At 37.6% G+C, this 12,122-nt stretch overlaps 1 protein-coding gene across 2 annotated transcripts in view; it reads right to left on the bottom strand.

Annotated features, from left to right (window-relative positions):
• Window positions 1-12,122, bottom strand: part of LOC134658339 (trehalase-like) — a 221,931-nt gene that overhangs the window by 209,249 nt on the left and 560 nt on the right. The window lies entirely within an intron of this gene.

Genomic DNA, 12,122 nt, shown 5'->3' with positions numbered 1-12,122 from the left:
ATGAACTAACGACTACATATCGATTCCAATTGATAGGAACCATAAATACGGTTTTAGAGTGGAAGACTGTGCTGGCGCTATCCCCTACTTTAAAAAATTCGCACACAAGTTATGCGTCGGATCCTAACGATTTGATATACTGAACTAACGTGAACTAACGATGAACTAACGATATTGATATGCCATTTGCGGGCGCTCGATATGGGGCGGTCAACTTCACGTGAAGCTGACCGCCCCACAAAATTGAAAAAAAAAATACTTAGAATCGGATCCTAACGATTTAATATACTGAACTAACGTGAACTAACGATTATCTATCGATTCTAATTGATAAAAACCATAAAATCGATTTTGGGGCGGTAGCGTGAAGTTGACCTCCCCACTTTTGTTTAAAAAAAAAAATCGATGTTGTAGTCGGATCCTAACGACTTAATATACTGAACTAACGTGAACTAACGATGAACTAACGACTACATATCGATTCCAATTGATAGGAACCATAAATACGGTTTTAGAGTGGAAGACTGTGCTGGCGCTATCCCCTACTTTAAAAAATTCGCACACAAGTTATGCGTCGGATCCTAACGATTTGATATACTGAACTAACGTGAACTAACGATGAACTAACGATATTGATATGCCATTTGCGGGCGCTCGATATGGGGCGGTCAACTTCACGTGAAGCTGACCGCCCCACAAAATTGAAAAAAAAAAATACTTAGAATCGGATCCTAACGATTTAATATACTGAACTAACGTGAACTAACGATTATCTATCGATTCTAATTGATAAAAACCATAAAATCGATTTTGGGGCGGTAGCGTGAAGTTGACCTCCCCACTTTTGTTTAAAAAAAAAATCGATGTTGTAGTCGGATCCTAACGATTTAATATACTGAACTAACGTGAACTAACGATGAACTAACGACTACATATCGATTCCAATTGATAGGAACCATAAATACGGTTTTAGAGTGGAAGACTGTGCTGGCGCTATCCCCTACTTTAAAAAATTCGCACACAAGTTATGCGTCGGATCCTAACGATTTGATATACTGAACTAACGTGAACTAACGATGAACTAACGATATTGATATGCCATTTGCGGGCGCTCGATATGGGGCGGTCAACTTCACGTGAAGCTGACCGCCCCACAAAATTGAAAAAAAAAAAACTTAGAATCGGATCCTAACGATTTAATATACTGAACTAACGTGAACTAACGATTATCTATCGATTCTAATTGATAAAAACCATAAAATCGATTTTGGGGCGGTAGCGTGAAGTTGATCTCCCCACTTTTGTTTAAAAAAAAAATCGATGTTGTAGTCGGATCCTAACGATTTAATATACTGAACTAACGTAATCTAACGATGAACTAACGACTACATATCGATTCCAATTGATAGGAACCATAAATACGGTTTTAGAGTGGAAGACGGTGCTGGCGCTATCCCCTACTTTAAAAAATTCGCACACAAGTTATGCGTCGGATCCTAACGATTTGATATACTGAACTAACGTGAACTAACGATGAACTAACGATATTGATATGCCATTTGCGGGCGCTCGATATGGGGCGGTCAACTTCACGTGAAGCTGACCGCCCCACAAAATTGAAAAAAAAAAATACTTAGAATCGGATCCTAACGATTTAATATACTGAACTAACGTGAACTAACGATTATCTATCGATTCTAATTGATAAAAACCATAAAATCGATTTTGGGGCGGTTGCGTGAAGTTGACCTCCCCACTTTTGTTTTTAAAAAAAATCGATGTTGTAGTCGGATCCTAACGATTTAATATACTGAACTAACGTGAACTAACGATGAACTAACGATATAGATATGCCATTTGCGGGCGCTCGATGTGGGGCGGTCAACTTCACGAACATGCTCATTTAGACGGCGCGCGAACTCATATACTATTTTAGTTATATTGCGGACCATTGAGGTGACACCAATTCAGCCGACCGATCAAATAACGCATTGTAATAAAAATCGCATGCGAGTTCTCGCACCGTCTAAATGAGCCCTAAGGGAGGACGCTAGTGCGAATATACTCGTAAATCTACTGGAGGACTGATTTGTGAGGAAAGCGAGCGCGTTACATTACAAATATTACAATCACTACATATTATAAAATAACACAAAGTCGCTTCCCGCTGTCTGTCTGTCCCTATGTATGCTTAGATCTTTAAAACTACGCAACGGATTTTGATGCGATTTTTTAAATAGATAGAGTGATTCAAGAGGAAGGTTTATGTATAATTTGTTAACCCGTGCGAAGCCGGGGCGGGTCGCTAGTATAATATAACTCGTAAAATGTGACCATAGCAAAAATTGTTCTTATATATATTTTTTTATAAAAAAAGATTATGTATACTTTTTCGCTAGGATCAATATTTTAATGAGATGTGAAGATATAAGAAGATGGATAATAAAAAACTTTCTAGTACAGTAGTTCTGACACGTATAATATGATCTTCCTCGCGTTGTCCCGGCATTTTGCCACGGCTCATGGGAGCCTGGGGTCTGCTTGGCAACTAACCCCTAGATTGGCGTACGCACTAGTGTTTTCCGCATCGCATCAGTACCTTTAGGATATTGTTTAAAACGGCATTCCCTAAAACTATGCCAAAATTAGCTTATACACGAATTATTTCCTCTATTTGGTAGTGTTTGGTTTTGGTTAAGTCAGCTACAACTCAGACAACAATTTCTTATGTAAAAATATTAAAATAAAACTGTCGTAGGATGACGTAACTGCAATAAAATACCTAACATTAAAAAACCTGGACTGTTTTCGGCCTTGATCTTTTGTCTACGCTTAAAGTTCATCTAGACAAGTTTTTAGAAGAATAAAGACTACCTACGCCAACATATAGAAAACTTATTATTTACTAGACTATTGCGTTATATATTATGAGGAAAATAAATACTTAATACGAGTTTGCTAACATAGTTGCGCATTGCGGATAAGTCTATGTAAATATCGGATACACATAATGTTATTACTAGATACATATAACTGCTGTCTAAACCTGTGGTACAAGATTTTCGGCGAACACATCTTGATCAATGATCAGTCACAGAACATGAAAAAGTGGGAGTTACTTAAGGCACCATCTTTGGACCATTATTTTTCTTATTACTTATATACAATTTAACGAGACGACATGCCACAAATCGAGCGATTAGCACAAATACCCTCAATAAGAAGCTTGTAATTTTTATAACGTCGCATAATTTATACTAATGAACGCCAATTTCCTTGTGGGTGTGTCGCGGATACCTTATCAAAGGCCTTGGCCTGATCGAAGTGTAGATTACTGATACGCCATGTGCAATTGCGATAAACAACCACTGTAACGATGAGTGGCGTGTCGCAAATGCGTAGTTTGATTTATTTATAACAGGTATAAACAAGGAAGTGAAGGAAGCTCTCAATTTAGACTGTGTTTTATATAATTTATTTCTCGGAACTCTACTCAAGCATCGATTTATCATGGCTGATTTAGGTTTTTTCTCATTGAAGTAGGCAATTATTTATATTACTAATGCATATTTTGGAAACAATTCGAGTGTCAAGAAAGAGTAAATTGTATTATACATAAAAACACATACTTTGATTATAGGATATAGGCGCTTTTAACAGTGTTGGTAGGTATTGCATAACTTACTAGACTAAACATTTTAATTTTAATAGTGTATAGGTTTCATTAAATTAAAAATCACGATTTTAAAACAGATTAAAAATCCGATTTCATGAACACCGGATAATTCGGATTGCAATATCTAACTCTAACTAAAACATATACGTAAAACTACTCGAATCATTTGATAAGATAGAGGCATTTACCCGCCAATGGCAATGTCGATTTTAAGATTATCTGATAACAATTAAGGATGCCCTGGGTACTTCCCCTCCATATAAGATAAAGTAAACGAAGTGTAAGAAATGGCGATATAAGTGTAGATTTTATCGGACTAAATTAAAAAGTTTGACACGAGTATAATTTGGTATAATACAAACACAAGAATGGAATAATCCTTATAATAATATATAATTCAGATTTTGAGGATATGTATATTAAGTAATTATAATATAGATAGGAATGTGGCGAATTACGAAGTATACTTTTTTTTGTAAAAAAACAATGCGCCAGGAAGTACCACAGCTATGTCTGCTGAATAAAAACTAAATGTTAGCAAGTTGCTGATGCAATGGATACTAGGGTTTTCGCAATGCATTGCCCAACAAGTTTCTTATGAGAATTTAATAGGTATGGGTACGTTTATTAACCTTTTAACAACTATTGTCTGATAGAGTCTGTTCGGAAATAGAACAGTCTTGGAATGTATTGGGCCCCATACATTCCACGACTCTTCTCTTTCCGACCAGACTATATATGAGATAACCTATAAACTGTGATACAATGTAATCACACCTTTATGAATAATTTACCGCATATTTTAACAGGGATAAAACATTAGGTACCTAGACAAAGACAAAGACTGGTGGTTTAAGTGTATAACTTGTTTTTTATTTGTTTCCTCGTGTGGTCCTCGTGTAGATTAGGCTTAATTGGTTGTAGTTTGCAAAAGATTTACAAATCTGATACTGCTATAGCTATAGAACAAATATATAGTTGGTCAAACCAATTTGTCAGTAAGTAGTAAGAACCAGGAAAACTTATACTCACCTCTATCTTGTGGGTGCTAGTACAAGTGTAAAACAAAGATAGTATGATCTCTTTGTCTATGTTTGAAATAAGACATTCCTTTGACAAACTATAGATGACAACGATCAATCAAAGCGTGTACGTGTGGAAACTGCCATTGCTTACGAAGCAGATGCTAAGATGGATAAGCGATACATCAGCAAACATTTACGGATAAACAAACAGGTACAGCCAGCAATAGTTGCTAAGCGGGCGAGCTGTTCAAAATGATCTTGACGCGACCTTTATTGTTAAGAGAATAAGAACGCGTCAAGGTAATTTTGAACATCTCGCCCGCTTAGCAACTTCTGCTGCTGTTGACTGTATGATAGAATACCCTTGAAAGTTCTTCACGATTTGTCTACTGGTTATCTTTATCCTTGCTCTAAGACAAGGTTTTCTGAAACAATTGTTACGAAACCAGATAACACGGAAACATTCAAGGCAAGATTTTTAGAAAAAATCTAGAAGTGTAAACAAAGTGTGTGATAGGTACTTTTGACTGTGTTTTAAGCCAAATATTCGTCCTGAGGGTCGTGAAGTTGAAATCCCGACACAGTGTGAATTGGAATCATTTTGTGGTGAGCGAACGAACATTAGATATAAGCATCAAATGTACACATGAAACGCAATAAAATATTTGACTATGACCCTATCCTGATGGAAATGTGATATAGTCCGTAACTCTAGAAGTCTAGAATATGCCCTAGCGATCACATATATGGGGCATTATCTATGAAAAGGGACCTTATTGTCGATGGCGCTTACGCCGCACAGCGTCTCGTGGCCTCGTATTTATATCGGAGCATCGTTAATTATGGCGTAAGCGCCATCGACAATAAGGTCGCTTTTCATAGATAACGTCACATATTAACTACCTTTAGAAATGATGTTTCACCGTGACCTAACAATGCATGCCACGATCTATTTACGTTGCTGCGTAACACCAATTATACTAATAAGCTATTTGAAGGTACACACCCACATCGTACAAATTACCTAATAATTATGATTAGAACCCTTGCACTAATAATAGCATCATCAGTATCATCACTCATCAGTCAAGCAACGAGATAGATATAATAATACATACCTACATACATCTAATCACGCCTATGTCCCGGAGGGGTAGGCAGAGACCACGGATTTCCACTTGCTACGATCCTGACATACCTCTTTCGCTTCCTTCACTTTCATAACATTCCTCATACAACGCTCGCCGGTTTAGGGTGCTCTTGACCTGGCCTTTCTTCAGGATTTCCCCGATCTGATCAGAGAAAGTCCGCCGAGGTCTACCCCTTCCAACTTCCAACTAAAAACGAATCTCAATTATGATAAGCAAAATAAACAGTTCTATCAAACACCAATCTGTCAAAATAACTTTATACTTTGGCCGCAATTTTGTCACACCTAATCGAAATTCAGAGTGTTCAGGCTATTTCATTCTTACTCGTATTGCCTTGTAATAAAGCTCAAATTCGTAAAGCAAGTACCATCATCGACGCAATATGGCTTGAGTGGCGAAATTAATCTAAACAAGTAGAACTCTCTATTGACACAATTAATTGACTTTTTGTTTGTTTTTGATACTCCCAATAGGATAGGTAGTCTATTTTCAATCATGCCCAATATTAAACTGTTTAGACGACAACGGTTTCACTCACTAGAATTTTTAGCAGTCGCCGCGCGAGCACTCGAGCCTGAGGAAGGACCCCCGAAGGGCCCGAAACATGTCGCCAATAGCGACTAAAAACCCAAGTGAGTGAAATCGTTGTCGTCTAAACAGTTTAAAATATGTCTCACGAAAGTTCAATATCGATGACCAATATTTTTAGTGTACCGCACAAACTTTGTTCGCGGTACACTTATGGGATCACATCGGTCTTGCAAATCAGTTAAATGTGTTTTTCTCAGAAACCGTTTGACGTAGATAGCTAAAATTTGGAACAGTTATAGCAATAACCAGCACTAACATTATTAATAAGTCAAAACCGCTTACTTATCATTTTAGGGGAAAATTTGGGGGTTGAAAGGGGTCAGCTGAAATTATTTTTTATTTGTAAGAGTCGTGTCGGGTACCATTGGAAAGCTTGCAAAAAAATTGAGCCGATGGACTGATTTTGACTTCATTTTAGAGTGCAGTGGTTTCGCTAAAAAATGCATTTAAAGTTGCAAGTTTTCATACGAAAAATTCACCTCTGTCCTGGCGATTTTTGCGAAAACTAAAGCTAACAGGCAGCTGACCAGTCAATACCCAACTAAAACAGTCATGGAGAGGGCGGGAAAATTATCAGCTTAACTTTATCTTTATTCGTTTTTCAAATGCAGCCTGATCTTTGGTTGCTTAGGGTTAAGGTTACTAGCTAACACTGGTCGACGGCGGCCTTTGTTAACGATGCTCCGATATAAATACAATGCCGCGCAACGTTGAGCGGCGTAAGCGCCATCGACAATAAGGTCCCTTTTCATAGATAATGCCCCATTGTAAAACGACAAGTTCAAATTACATGAAACTTAGCTTGAACATGTACGTAACTGTATATTCATATCTACAATTTTCTGTATCAAAAATTGGGAACAGAGAAAATACGTAGAGCATGTAGGAGTTTTCTATGTAAAAGTACCTACTCGTACGCTCTTTTCTTGAAGGTCGTAACGGTCCGGAAATACCGCAGGCGACAGTTCATTCCTGGGTTGAAAATAACGGGTGGCGGGGACGGGGACACAAGGGACATATTTGAAATTACAACATTTTCAACCCCGAATGTTCAGACAACTGTGTCCAGCTATATGTAGTATAGAGTAAAATTCAGCTAAGTTAGCAGCAATTTTGATAGCCCAGCCCAAACTTATTTAAACGTCATAATATGATAGAAAAACGTCTTAACACGCACAGTCTGGGCTATCCAAATCGCTGCCAATTTAGCTTGGTCTAACTCTAGAACCGTTCGTATACTCTGCTATGACTGCTATTGCACCATCCAACAAAGCAATCCATGTTTGCCCCTGCGCAGGTACTACGTGACGCAGCCCTCGTCGGCCAATGGCAGTGCGCCGCTCAAAGGCGCGGCGGTGACGTAACATGATTATCACTCCGTGTCATTCCTAAAAATGGACTACCATTTTACCCCCTCAACCCCCTATCACCCTATTGCCCTATTTTAATATTTTTTTCAGTTTAATAAATTTTATCTTATGCGATTTTTCGAACGCATGCGTCAATTGACCAATGATAGCCCCTCGTGCTAAAATGGATACCCGAGCACGCGAAAGATTTTAAAAATGAACCACGAGCGTAACGAGAAATCTTGAGCGTTGCGAGGGTTTCAAGGCACGAGGGTTAAACAAACTTTGCTCCCGCCCGAGAGAAACAACATTTTTCACCACACCAACGCGAGGAAAATTAACTACCTATAAAACATTAAAAGTGAAACTCGAATGAACGTTATTAAATAATGTATCGTACAAAATCATCACTTAAAGCTGGCCATACACACTAGGGTATGCCTGCACAGTTTAACCTGTACAGTTAAACTGCACAGGTAAACCCTAGCTGGGTGGAGCACACACACGGCAGCGGTAAACCTGCACAAACTCTCAGTTGTGTAGCCATGGCCAGGGCTCGGAACCGGTTTTTTTGTAAAATCCAAAATAGCCCATTATTTATTATTATTTTATGCTCTTTACGTAGGACTGAATCATGTATTTAGGTAACACCTTCGTATTATTAGATTGTCCCATTAAAAATGAAATAATAAACCAAAGAACGAAAAAGAACGAAATAATACCGGTATTTTTTGTATGAAGAAAAAACCGGTTCCGAGCCTTGGCCATGGCACCGTCGTCAGCTGTGCTTGATGTTGACGCAGCACTATATTAACGTTATTGTTTTTAATTATAAAGCGCAAGAAAGAAAAAAATAACGACTTCGGGGTTGGTCCCACAATAAAAGTTGTTCAATATGAGTATGACCTACATTATCCACACCTCAGAGTATGGTCAGACATATGGTACCGTACCAAATCACCATGTATGTATTATACTTCAAGTCTAAAAAAATAATACAAGAATAAAAAGCGGCCAAGTGCGAGTCGGACTCGCCCATGAAGGGTTCCGTATTTAGGCGATTTATGACGTATTAAAAAAAACTACTTACTAGATCTCGTTCAAACCAATTTTCGGTGGAAGTTTACATGGTAATGTACATCATATATTTTTTTTAGTTTTATCATTCTCTTATTTTAGAAGTTACAGGGGGGGGACACACATTTTACCACTTTGGAAGTGTCTTTCGCGCAAACTATTCAGTTTAGAAAAAAATGATATTAGAAACCTCAATATCATTTTTGAAGACCTATCCATAGATACCCCACACGTATGGGTTTGATGAAAAAAAAATTTTTGAGGTTCAGTTCGAAGTATGGGGAACCCCAAAAATTTATTGTTTTTTTTCTATTTTTGTGTGAAAATCTTAATGCGGTTCACAGAATACCAAGTTTCCAACCTACCTACTTACCAAGTTTCAACAGTATAGTTCTTATAGTTTCGGAGAAAAGTGGCTGTGACATACGGACGGACAGACAGACGGACAGACAGACAGACATGACGAATCTATAAGGGTTCCGTTTTTTGCCATTTGGCTACGGAACCCTAAAAACATGTTTTATCATCAGGGGAATTAGGCAGGGCTCTGATTTATAAAGTTAATTTAACTCAACTAGCGTTTCATTCCGCTTACGAGACTGCGATGAACTGAGGCCTGCGCAGGCGAACGCCACACACGCTCAGTTTTAACTGTACAGTTCAAGAGCACACAGGTAAAAAATATCTATTTTCATATTCGCGCAGGTCAACTGTGCAGTCGTAGAAAACTGCACAGTCGAATGCCACACACGCTCCTTTTTACCTGTGCAGTTGAACTGTACAGGTAAAACTGCGCAGGCGTACCCTAGTGTGTATGGCCAGCTTAAAAGTCAATTAAGTATTTCAGCCCACATGAGCAAACAACTCAAAATTTACAGCAGATTTCTTTTTGACTCACATGCGGATAAAATGCAACTTTCATCGTTTTTGAAGTGCAAAGAGAGCCTTTCCAACCTGGTATGGTGGAAAATAAAATATGACAACAGGTTCAAAGTCCAACTCTATGTTTGCATAAGCGCATACGCAGGTAAACGTGACGGCGCCCGCATCCGCCAATGGGAGCGCGACGCGCGGAGGCGCGGCGCTGACGCACGGCTTGCGCAATTTGTTTTTTATTCATGTTATTTTATTTTTTCCGCAAATGTATTTTTCTATTAGGGTTCCGTGTCTCAAACAAAAAATGGCTCTTATCTTGATAAGGGTCTTTTTTAACATGATGAGGAGGATCACTATTCACTATAGTTCGTTTTTTTTTTAGCATAAGAAATAAGGTAAACAATCTTGATGTGTCTTTTAATTGAAAAACACATTTTAAAAATAAGTTACGGCAAATATGTAACAATTATGAATCTAATACGATCATTTATATTCTTCTGCTTTCATAAGTAATAGATACTGATTTTTAAAAAGCGTTTTTCAATTAAAAGACATGTCAAGATCGCTTACCTTCTTTCAAGTTCTTTCTAATGCAAAAAAAAAAACGAACTATAGTGTCTGCCTCTATCACAAGTCACAGCCAAATGGCTCTGAAACTAGACCGATTGACTTGAAATTTAGTCAGTGACCTAAAGAGGGATGTGTAAGGTAAAATAAAAAAACCGGCCAAGTGCGAGACGGACTCGCGCACGAAGGGTTCCGTACCATGACGCAAAAAATGCTAAAAAAATCATGTTTGTTGTATTGGAGCCCCATTTAAATATTACCAAAACCATATCGTGTGATATTCAGTGATGGCCTATTCAATCCTGGGATATTTTTCTGTCTTGACAGTGGTAACAGATGAGAATAAAAATCCCACTTGTTACCAGCAGGTAACAACTTGATGGTATCATCTGGGAAATAACCCAATTAATTACTAGGTACTTTTGAAATTACTTTAGTTTAGGTGCTTCCTCTAAATTTGTCCATGAGTATATAAAGGTGGAGCCTTTTTTATCCAAGGCCCAAGGTCCTACCTATAGTACTTCTTCAGTTTGATGAACTTTAAACCATATTCTTTTGTTTTGTTTAATTTTCCAACAAATATAAATCAACTCTATTCCCTGCACTATAGGTTCAAATTTCAGGCGAAAATTTTGGGTTTTGCATTTGTATGACTGGGTCGTAGGGGGTTATAGAGTGGAAGAAACCGAGTAGGTAGTAAGTACAGTCAGCAACAATAGTAAGAGATGAAACACCGCACCACACCATAAAAATCTGCCACCCTAAAATAGTTTCCCAAATAGAGATATACAGTATCGGCCAATAATATTATCACGTTTGTATTATTTTGTATGAACATCTATACAGTAAACAATATAGGTTAATTTGTAGATTGCATATTTTACTAATCATTTTATACAAATATTTGATGAATACAGCAATGAAATACTGAGGAGACCCAGCATATGACTAAAAAAGCTGTAACAATAAAATTAAGTCAGCTATATTATATTAAAAAAAAAACCTCTATGAAAAACCATTACATGAGACCAATTTTTTTCATCAGTCGCACAAAGGACTACTATTACTACTATTAGACTACCTAAAGTAGTCAGGTGGAATACACCAACAATTATTTTTAAAAAGTTCTACCGTTAAAACATGGAGGTGATATATTATTGGCCGGTACTGTATCTCTACAGTTCACTCCGTCTAACACCCACTTGCACCATCCCACAAACCCGGGGTTAACCGGTTAAACCTGAAGTTACCATGGTTACCAGTACAATTTTGTTATACTGGGTCACTGTCTAACCGGTTAACCCCGGGTTAGTGGGATGGTGCAAGTGGCGCTAAGCTAACTTCTACAAGAAATTAATTTCAACGGCAACTAATTTTGTGTAGCCGGAACGAGGGGGCTCATTTCGAACAATTTATCAGTTAAATTACAAGTGTAACTTTATGAATGTCATATTTTGATAGCAATTTGACATTAATGATGACTGCGCCATACTTTGTCATTGCGAATGCCATGCAGAATTAGCTTGGTTTGACTCCTATAAGTTGTACATTGAGTTCAATGAATATATGTAACTCTGACTGGAGTCATGACAGGGTTTTGAGCTAACTCAAATATTAAATCATTTATTTAAATAATAGATATATACAGAGGTATTACAGTAACTGTACAAATACTAAACTAAATTAATTGATGAAAACAGTTTATCCATTCTCAATCAAAATGGTGCTGGTATAAAGTATCGAAACTAAATCTACAGATAGAGACATAATGGACCCTGGAAGGGTATAGCAAAACATGTTATTCACTATA

This window comes from Cydia amplana, chromosome 22 (genome assembly GCF_948474715.1).
Source record: "Cydia amplana chromosome 22, ilCydAmpl1.1, whole genome shotgun sequence".
NCBI classification, from domain to species: Eukaryota; Metazoa; Arthropoda; class Insecta; order Lepidoptera; family Tortricidae; genus Cydia; species Cydia amplana.
Note: the sequence above shows the minus strand (reverse complement) of the source record. Positions and strands in the feature narration are given on the sequence as shown.